The sequence below is a fragment of the Macrobrachium nipponense genome, chromosome 34 (genome assembly GCF_015104395.2).
Source record: "Macrobrachium nipponense isolate FS-2020 chromosome 34, ASM1510439v2, whole genome shotgun sequence".
Taxonomy (NCBI): Eukaryota; Metazoa; Arthropoda; class Malacostraca; order Decapoda; family Palaemonidae; genus Macrobrachium; species Macrobrachium nipponense.
Genome location: NC_061095.1, coordinates 11,284,229 through 11,294,616, shown reverse-complemented (window position 1 = coordinate 11,294,616; position 10,388 = coordinate 11,284,229). Strand labels below are relative to the sequence as shown.

The 10,388-nt window shown below is 37.9% G+C and overlaps 1 long non-coding RNA gene across 1 annotated transcript in view; it reads left to right on the top strand.

The window, feature by feature from the left end:
• The window catches only part of LOC135207651 (uncharacterized), a 470,496-nt gene extending 468,397 nt beyond the window's left edge, over positions 1-2,099 (top strand). The window contains exon 4 of the long non-coding RNA XR_010313018.1: positions 1,941-2,099. This is a non-coding gene — a long non-coding RNA (uncharacterized LOC135207651). The remainder of the gene's footprint in view (positions 1-1,940) is intronic.
• Positions 2,100-10,388: the final 8,289 nt, after the last annotated feature.

Here is a 10,388-nt window from a genome sequence, read left to right as displayed (position 1 = left end):
AACAAAAAATAATAATTTTACGTTAACCTAATACTACACTGAACCCTGACTTGGAATTCTTTTCTGACACGGACATAGGTTGTGGAGCTCCTCTGGGAGACAATATTATCTCGGGAGTATGGTTTCAACAAGAGAGATCCCTTCACATTAAGCTGAGGGAACTAAAAACTATTCATCAGCTTTTCTTGGAGAGTCTCGCGACAAAACAGTGGCCATCAATGCGGACAACACCACAGCATTGCTTTAAATCAGATTATAAGAAGGGCCATGCTCTTTCTCCCGTTGTGAGACTGCCAAAAACCTGCTCCTTTAGGCAGATCAAAGTTGGACTTGTTTAATGACTCTTCATTCAAGGAAGATTCAGTATCTCCTGGTGGACAAACTTAGCCATCGAAAGCAGGTACGTACGTACGTACTTCAGATGGAATGGATTTGTACGCAACTTCCAACAATCGTCACCTTCCTCTTTTTTGCTCTGTGTCTGGATCAAAGGGCCTGGGCGAGGCGACAGATGTCATGTTGCAGAATTGGTCCAGTCTAGAAGTGTATACATTTCCCCCATTTGGGATGACAGAGGAAGTGTTGAAAAAGTTTTGGTCACACCACAACGTTAGGATGACCTTGATAGCTCCCTTTTGGCCGAGAAAGGAGTGGTTCACGAAACTTGCCGACCTCAATGTGGACTTCCCAGGGCTCCTTCCATTGATACAGTCTTCTCAGACAGTGCCACTTTAGCAGATTTCATCAGGGCATGTCCACTCTGACCCTGACGGGATTTAGACTGTGTGCAGACTTTTGCGAGCGAAGGACTGTTTTAAGAGCTGCAACAGAAGCGGTTGCAAGATGCAAAGACAGTCTATTAACAAAGTCTATCAGGCAAAGTGGGTAGTGTTTAGAATTTGGTGTAAGGCACATAGTCTCATCTTCTCATCCCTCTGTCCCTCAAGCAGTAGATTTTTTCTCCTTTATTTAAGAAATAGTGAAGGTCTATTTTCTCTAACTACAAAGGGTTAGTAGAGCTATGCTTTGGCTCTGTTTTTAGACACAGGTTTAGATTTTTCAAAGAATCAGTACTTTTCTGGTCTCATTAGGTCTTTCGATACATTCAAAGTCAAGAAAGAACTGTCGTGTCTGTGGAATTTGGATTTTGTAGTTAAGTGGCTTTTGAGTCCACACATCGAGCCATGAAGTCTTCTTCAATTAGAGACTTGTCTAAGAGGACACTTTTTCTTGTGGCTCTTGCTACAGCTAAAAGAGTCTGTGACCTTCATGCTTTGGACAAGAGTCTGCTTTTAACATGGATTTCTAGCGAAGAATGAGAACCTGCCTCAACCATGGCCTCGATCTTTTACCATCAATGGTCTCTCGGACATCTTAGCCCCAGAAGAAGTGGCCCCATGAGGGCCCTGACGTATTATCTGCAGAGGACAGAAAAAGTCAGAGGACCAGCTAGAAATCTTTGGTGTCCAGAACTCTTTTAGACTCTGGCTAGGAATGCTATTTCTTTTTTCTTACGAGAAACTGTATCTTAGATGCTTATTCTCAAATTGAAGACGATGATTTACATGAGCTCAAGGTAAAAGCCCATGACCACTTGCGTCATGCACTAGTTACTTGATGTTGAAGCAATTTATGATAATTGCAGTGCATTTGGACCAGTTTTCCAAAACTGGCGTCGTGTTTGGAGAGGAAGCGTAGGAAGCTTGGCTTCCTAACCTCTTTCTCACCGCCTTTGTATACATGATTGGTGTTTTGAGTTTTTTGGGGAGTCTGGAGGGTACTGAGTACCTAGAGTGCCCACCAGTTTTTATTGTGTGGTTGTGTGTTTTTATGTGGTGATTGTGACAGAATTTCTGGTTGTTATATGTTTGTTTGTACTGTGCCCTGGGCAGGGCCATATATATTATTAGCCTTCACCCATGTCAGTCTTATATATCCAGGGTTGCAAGGCTCTTGTTGTTACTTCGTCTAGTGACTGGAATCCTTTATTGTGAAGTACCCGCTCCAATAGAGGCGATCCGGGCCATGTCGCCATGCTGCTACATGGTGGAGATGAGCGCCAACCAGAGGAAGTAACTTCCTGCAGCAGCCCTCCCACCAGGTAAGGAACAGTAAGCATTTCTTTAAATAGTTTTCTAATGTTTTAGGGTTATTTGTCCATGAATCCCTCCACCCACAATATGGATTCAGCTAAGTAATTACTGGGTAAGTTACTTGTACAGGAATCCCAGGTTTACGATGGGGGTTCCATTTTTGAGATGTGTCATAAGCCGAAAATCGTGGTAAAGCAGAACATCATAAAAAATCCTAAGAAAACCTTACATTTAATGCTTTGGGTGTGTTGAAAACTATGTAAACTGCATTTTTATTGCATTTTTCAAAAAAAAATATTTATTATTTTGCCTATTTTGAGTCTTATTTCTTCCATTGGAATGGCTTTGTAAGTGTTGTAACCCTGGAACATGCATCGTAAACCTGGAAATAATTTCTGACGAATATAATTGAAAAGTGTCCTAACCTTGGAAAGTCTTAAGCCGAAACCATTGTAAACCGGGGATTGCTTTTTTATAAAAATAATATTTTTACAATAAAATTAGGTTTTATATATACTTCCTAGTAGTAATTACAGATGGAGCCCACCCTCCTCTTGTATTATGGACACTAGTTCATACAACAAATTGAGCTCTTGGATAAGTTGTTCCTCTTTTACCCTGAAAGTGGGTGGGAGCTGTCACCTACATAAACAAAAGACTATCGCTAGCGTGAATTTCAAAATTTAAGCTGCCGTCTTAGCAATATATATAAAACCTGCCTCTTAGCAGTATATATAAAACCTAATTTTATTATAAAAATATCAAATTATTTGAGTTTGTTCATCAAAATATAGCATCTTTAGTTTTAAAACTACTTTGTAAGTTTTATATCATCCATAACTGTCTGTGCACATTTGGTAAAATGCTGTTCCTTCTCAGCATGTACAAATTAGCCTTTATGAAAATTCTAAGTGTGGGATGAAGTATGTTTCATCTGTTTGACTTTATTTATGAACATTTTAAAATTTTTAGGGGCCAGTGATATGGTAAGGAGGCTCTGTGTATGAAAAACTATATAAACTGCATTTTTATTGCATTTTTCATGAAAAAAAAACCTTCATTAACCTGGAAATAATTGCTGGTGGAGTTGTATTCCCAAGTTGAACCACGTTAGGGTAAGGTTACCATGTTTTATCCCAAGGTTTCAGTCAAGCCAACAGAGGATGATGTGAAGGCCATCCATTGCCACCATACTTGGGGGTTGTCCATCCTTTTCTTAAAAATTACCTCAATATCAATGCTTACGAGGTGGTTGGATTTCAAGTTCCGTCCTACATTTCCTGTGGCATCTGTTTTGTTTCTCAGGTGAGGTATTTGTAATTGTACAGCTCCACTCATAATTCCTGTAAGTAATTTTCCACTATGAACTGGCAGGCATGGGAATCAAATCTGATGTTTTTTTAAACAGCATTGCGTGGTTAATCGATTCAGCATCGGTACATCCTATTTTACGTTATGCCCACATTCTTGTAGCTGTTGGACAATTTCCCTGGTACGAGAGGTAACGCCTCGAGATACGAAAGGGCTCCAACTTACGAAAAACTCCGAGATACGAAAGGCCTATACGAAAAATTTTAACCGGGATTCTTACATACAAAAAGTTTTCAAGAATACGAAAGGTTTCTGAAAGTTCCGAGTATTCGCCGAACTAACCAAATTTTGAAACTCGCTCTGCCATCTTAGTACTAGTAGACTCGCCACCATCCTCCTGGCTCTGCCCATTGGTTTCCTGATGCTAGTCGCGGGCCATGAGATCCTCCTTCTCCTTATTGGCCAGCGTCCCTTCCCATCATGCATCTACTATGTACACAGTGGTGGTGTGCCTCGCGGCCACTCATTACCAGTATTGTTATAGTACGACACCGCGGGTGGGTATTCGTTTTCGGGATCGTTCAATGTGTATTTAAAAAAACAAATTATCATATTCTTTCCAACAGAAAATGGAAAAAGAAGAGCACCTCTTGGAGTGAACGACATATATGGATAATGATTTGAACCAAAGATCTCTCTCGTGGGATAAGTGACCAAAGAGCTCATCTCTCACGATGGGATAACGTTGGATCAAAGTCTCTATCATGGGATAACTGGGAAAACTTTCTTTGCAAGGTTTGGTAGAAATCTCCCACTCCCTGCTGAACGAGGAGGTTGTTTTGACCAATCAATTTACAACATGCCATACCAGTTTTAATCAAGGCACTTAAGTTTATGTTTGAAAGGTCAGCAGCCGAAACATTCAGTAACCCAAAAATCAGTTAGGCGAGAGGAGCATTTTGGCGTTGAACAGGGTTTTGATGGACACCAGGGCCAACAGAGTCCATGAGGTGCAAAAAAAGAACCAAGTGATAAAAAACAAAAGTTGATTAAAAAAACTACCAGAAAGTTATTAAAAAAAAAAAAAAAAAAAAAAAAAAAAAAAAAAAAAAACACGGCAGAAATTAAAGCTCGGCTTTTCAATAAAGTGCAATCATTTGTAGAAGACACCCACCCCCCGGAAACCGGAAAAGGCCACAACACGGAAAAGCATTGTGGAAAAGTTAGGCAGAAAGCAATCTTCCTTGGATAGTTTAACTACGATAATAATTTTTTTAAAGTGTATGCATCTTACAGTACGTAATCTGCGCCGTTTGTTCTCCTCCTACGCCTGCCGACCAACTTTCGGAGATCAGCCTCAACTCGAAAGGTAAGCGTTAACACTAATATAACACTTTATTTACAGGTTATATTTTTGCATTTTTTATTAATTTAGGTATTGAATGGTCCAAATTGTTGTAGTAATTCATTGTTTATAGGTCAATTTACTTTATTATGAAAATTTACTGGGGTGTTTTTTTGGAGGGCTTGGAACAGATTAGCCATTTTAACTATTAACATGTGGGGTCCAAGTATACGAAAACCTCATGAAACGAAGCGGCGCCCTCGGAACGGAAATTAATTTCGTATCTCGAGGTACTAACTTGTACATGATAAACAAGTTCCTTCAGCCTACCTAGTTACCCTTGTTTAGGGCTGTCCGAATCCAGGGGATTTCAAGGCAGGGGTGGATCAAAATACAATTGTATTTTGTATTTGAATTGTGATTTAAATTACAATTTTAATGTATTTGTATTTGTAATTTTTAGCCATCCAGAGAAAAAGTATTTTGTATTTGTATTTGTATCACGGCACCCCAGAAAAAAAAGTATTTTGTTATTTGTATTTATATTTGATATTTTGAGTCAAAAATCATTTGACAAACCATGGTTTACGAAACTTGAGACGGGTCATTTACACAATCGCGGTACGGGTTACACGTCGCAGTTCCTGTACAAACCTATTTGAAGATTTGTGGACCCTAATTAATTTTCAGAGTCAACTCAGTTCCATCTTTGAAAAAACAACAACTTTCCAGAGAGGGAGCCTCCTTTCATCACCATAAGCACCAAATCAAGACAAGGCTATGACATGAGTGCCAAACGCCCTCGTGTTTTTATGCCTACAATGGCCACCAGCTGGGGGGTAAAATACAAATGGTAATTGGCATCAACAAGAAGCGGACACTCCAAGTGGGGTAAAGGCCAGAACTTGAGTCGTAACCCTAGAAGAAAGGTTTTTGTCCTGGCTTTTTGACGTGAACCCACTGGAGGTACTGGCTGTTTGGGATGCAAAACCAAGAGAGCTTCAGCAATTTTGAAAGCCTTTGCAAAGAAATATTCTAGGGTGCCTGTGGCCACGGTCGGCACCATCTGAAAGAGTCCGTTTAGTAAGGCCAGGGGTTAATTTTTAAACACATCCAGGAGCGAGCAAAAACCTTGGCCCCGGAAACCTTCCGGGCATTCATGATGATTAAATGCACAATTATGATATATAGAATGCAGATATAAACTTGTGTGAAAAAATGTTATTTATAGTTTGCCAAATTTTCAGGAGGATTTGTTTTTTATTATATAGATTTGAAATCTTGAAATAAGAGTACTTGTATTTTCATTTTTTGTTTTATTTTTCTGAACCAGTTGGATTTATTTTAATTTGTTTTTAGTTTTTAGATTTAGGAAGAAAAGTTTATTTGTATTTTGTATTTATAGATTTAGGATGATAAAAGTACAGTATTTGTATTTTATTTTGGTATTTTTTGAATCCCAAAACGAAAGTATTTGTTTGTATTTGTCATTTCAAATTGTAAAAAAACGTCAGTAATTAGATTTGATCCAACCCTGCCTTTCAAAACTAGTCACCCTATCTCCAGTTTGGCCCCCCTGGGCCAAAACCGATTTTTCCATAACCTTTGAACGATCGGAATGCTGGGGGGGGAACTTTGTCATCAGTTTGATTAAATTTTCATTTCATTTCTTCATTTTTCCATCTAGCCATACTTTCATTTCAGCGTTGTTGAAATTGATCTTATCAAGTTTACACCCCAGCGCTTTGGGCTATGCCCTAAATTCCATAATCCATCCATCCATCCACCTATCGCAGTTGATTTACTTTCTTAGTGATGCCACTCTCTTGTTTAACTCTGCCTCTTTCTTTGGTTTGCTTTAAGAATATTGTAGCCATTTTTGCTCCGCTTATTTATTATGGGAAATACTGAAGCTGCTCAAGATGATTTTATTATATTGTTATGACGAATGGCACCTTGTTGTACGTTATACCTTGGTTTTTACTTATACCTGAATGCGCCGCCTTCTCAACTAAGTAATATATACGTACTAAGTTCCTTTGTTTCAGCTGGTAAATTATAAAGTGGGTGTCATAAGTTCATTTATTAGTTCACACTACCATTTACTAACGTTGAGTGGCACTAGGGATACATATATGAAATGTTCAACATTTATACCCAAAATTGGTTTACAAAGAAGGGGGTGATTTTTCATTGGATGGTCATGGTCAGGGACTTTTCTTATTGGGTACAAGTCTGGCTGAGTGGTGGAGACACTTGATTTGTTGGCACCAGGGGTCTCTGCTCACTGCTCAAACAATTTCTTTGGGGTAGATTCCATCAGTGGAAATTTTTCTGAAGTTCCTATCACAGGAAAGGTGCATCGTCATAAAGTCTCCCCTTATCCAAAAAAAGGAAGAATTTTTGTCAAGGAAAATTTTGTGGTAAATTAAAATTTCCAAAGATTATTTTTTTTGTAATTATCAAGCAAAGAAAGGCTTTTTTTTCTTTTTTTTTATATTGACTAGTTAAAAATTTGGAATAGAGAATAAAAATTGGACTTGCACAAGAAGAATATAAAAGTGACAAAGGCATGTCCTCTTTGAACCATAAGGATGTTGCAGAAAACATTTATTCACAATTACTTTATACTTCTTTGTAGAATCAAATTGTTTTTCTCTTGTTTTCATGGATCTTAGAAGGTTTTCCTGTCTTAATAGTATTCATGGCACTGATTGAAACAAGAGTTTTATACGCTTGCTGGGCATGAAGGTCAAACTCCATGGGATAAGGAAATCTGTTTTCCCGTTCGCTAAACCCTTAAATTTAGAGCAAGGTAGCATAACTGCTATTTTTGCAGCATATGCTCTGGGTTTGGAGATGTGAATTTTCCTCTATACTCTGTTTAAACTCTTGGAATCAGTTGAGGAGGATATAATCACTATCTGTTTGTGGCAAATATTGAATATTATTGACTAATCTTGGAGAATAAAATCTCTATTTGGCTAAGTAGATAATTGTAGCATGAGGAAGCTCTAAAATTTGGGAGAACCAGGCAGTTCCAAAATTTGCTGGTTCTGTAGTTAGTAGTTTATCAACCTCTCATTATCAAAGTAACAATAACTGAAAATATTTTGGTAAATTTTCCCATTAGCCCAATCCCCATAGAAAGACCACTGAATTTGCTCTTATAGAATCATCTCCGTTTTTTTTTTTTTTTTTTTTTTTTTTTTTTTTTTTTTTTTTGGCACCGATGCAACCATTGACTTTCATTCGTTTTACCATTTCCTTTTGGTGTTTTCCCATCTACATGTTCCTCTTCACTTTACCATACTCCAATTTTCACCTCACTTAACCCTTTGGAATTCTGATGATAATAATAAAATCTGTCATTGCTTTTCCAACTCTTACGAGATTCCCCAAGCATCTTTAGGACACAGCTTTGAAGGAGAGTCCCACACCTGAGTTCCCAACTAAGCCTGGGAGGAAACTTTGCAGAACAGTGGCCTCTTAGCTTCTTTAGGGCACCTTCACTAGACCTGGGGCCCAAGTCTCCATCTAGAATCCATTTTGAATTGCCTCTTTATTAAATATTTATTCTGAATATTTAAAAAAGGCACACAACCCAGCTTTAATGCCCTGCAATTCCTGGAAGGGCCACCTGGATTTGATTAAAAAATCTTGCTTCCCAGGGCGGGCCATTTCGGATACCTTTTTTACTTGGACTCTTGAAGGTTCAAATTCCTATTAGGCCCCTTAGCCTCAGTTGGCAGGAATCCAGAATGTTATCCTTATGGAAAATAGCAAATTTGTTTTTTTTTTTTCATCGTTATTTACAGTATACTAAAACAAAACTTTAATACTACTGAATAGATCTGGTACCTGTTAAGAGGTACTACTATCGAGATTCATGCAGCCCAGAACCCTCAGTCTAGCGGAGGGGCCTTCGTCTGGTGCTTCCCAAAGGAATGATCCATAGCAGGTATCTCTTCTTGTGCATAGCTGAGAACCTGGGGACCTAGGTTTGATTTGGGGGCCACCTCATCCAGGGATTCCTGCTGAAGCAAGATTGGATGATTGGGTAAATGATGTTACATGTTTACATCACTGGAATCCTTTAGCCAAGCCATGCAGGTCTAGAAATGTGACATGGTACTGTTAATCTCATTAATTAACATGAAATAGTCAACAGTTCATGTCAAGCAAAGTTAAATGTATTGGCTTTCTCCAAAATAGAAGAGAATAGCAAATCCCCAAGTTGTGTTAAGTACAGTTAATTTCTTACCCATGGGAGTACACAAGTTTGGTAAAATGGTGTTCTTTGCCCCTGTGTATGAGCAAATCTTGAAAAAAGATTTGTTAAGTTTTGGCACTTGAAGCAATAGGAAATTTTAGGTCGTTAAGTAACTACAGGCAGTCTCCGGCTTACGACAGGTTCAGCTTACGACGTTCCAGGTTAGTACAACGCTTTTCAATTATATTCATCATTTCCAGGTTTACAACGCATGTTCTAGGGTTACACCGATCTGGCAAAAGAAATATGACTCCAAAAATGCAAAATAATAAATATTTGAAGTTTTTTTTTGTGAAAAATACAATGCAAATGCAGTTTACATAGTTTTTAAATACACCCAAACCATTAAAAGTAAGGTTTTTCTTAGGATTTTTGATGATTTTCCGGCTTACAGCGATTTTCGGCTTACGACACGTCTCAAGAACGGAACCCCCGTCGTAAGCCGGGGACTGCATGTATTTGTGACAAAGGAGAAATTGAAGTTTTAGTTGAGCCTTTTTTTTTTTTTATATTATCGAGTACATTGTCTTTGAGATTTCATGTAATTTAGACCCTTAATGGATGAATACATGTAATTTAGACCCTTAATGGATGAATACCCTCATAGGAGTGGAAATAACAGGTTTTGGGTGGTGGACGGATTCACGGATTCACTCATGGTGAGCATCAATATTACACACCACCAATTTGAAAGGGTTGGGTGGAAAGAGGTTCCAATACTTCATAGCCCATAAATTCACCAATTGCAACTTTTAGGCTAGCCAAGATCTAGGAAGCAGGCAGCTCATGAGTTAGTTGTGATCTTGACATCAAGGGAGCATGTACTGGATCTTTCTGTCTTTTTAGAAATTTGCTCATAAGTATACCAAGGTTGCTGTTGGTTTTAGTTCTTATCTTTTATTATAGTACCATGTTGGTTATAATTTTAATTTTGCAGTGTATAATCCTAAAAAGTTACTGCATCTAAGATCTCAGTAAATTTACGTATCTGACAACAAATATATACTCTGAATTTGTTACTGTTTTGATATTGTATGAGCTATAATTATAATTTTACAAAAGTAGACATATTATTTATTTGAAAAACTATTAGAAAAAAATTGTTGGAAAAAACAAGACAACCATAAGGGATTATTAGTAATTTTCAACTTCTTGTATTAGGTAGGGAATATTTTATAATTTGTTTTTCTTATACCTTGTGCATTTGCATATCTTCCTCTTTCCATTGATGTTTTTTCTTAAATTGGTCAACCTCAAAGTATCCCTGGCCAGGATTGCTGCATATTGATTTTTTTTTTTAAGACCAGCTCTTAGGGTTAATGATAAATGCAGGACTTTACTCCAGATACTACCTGTATAGTAATGC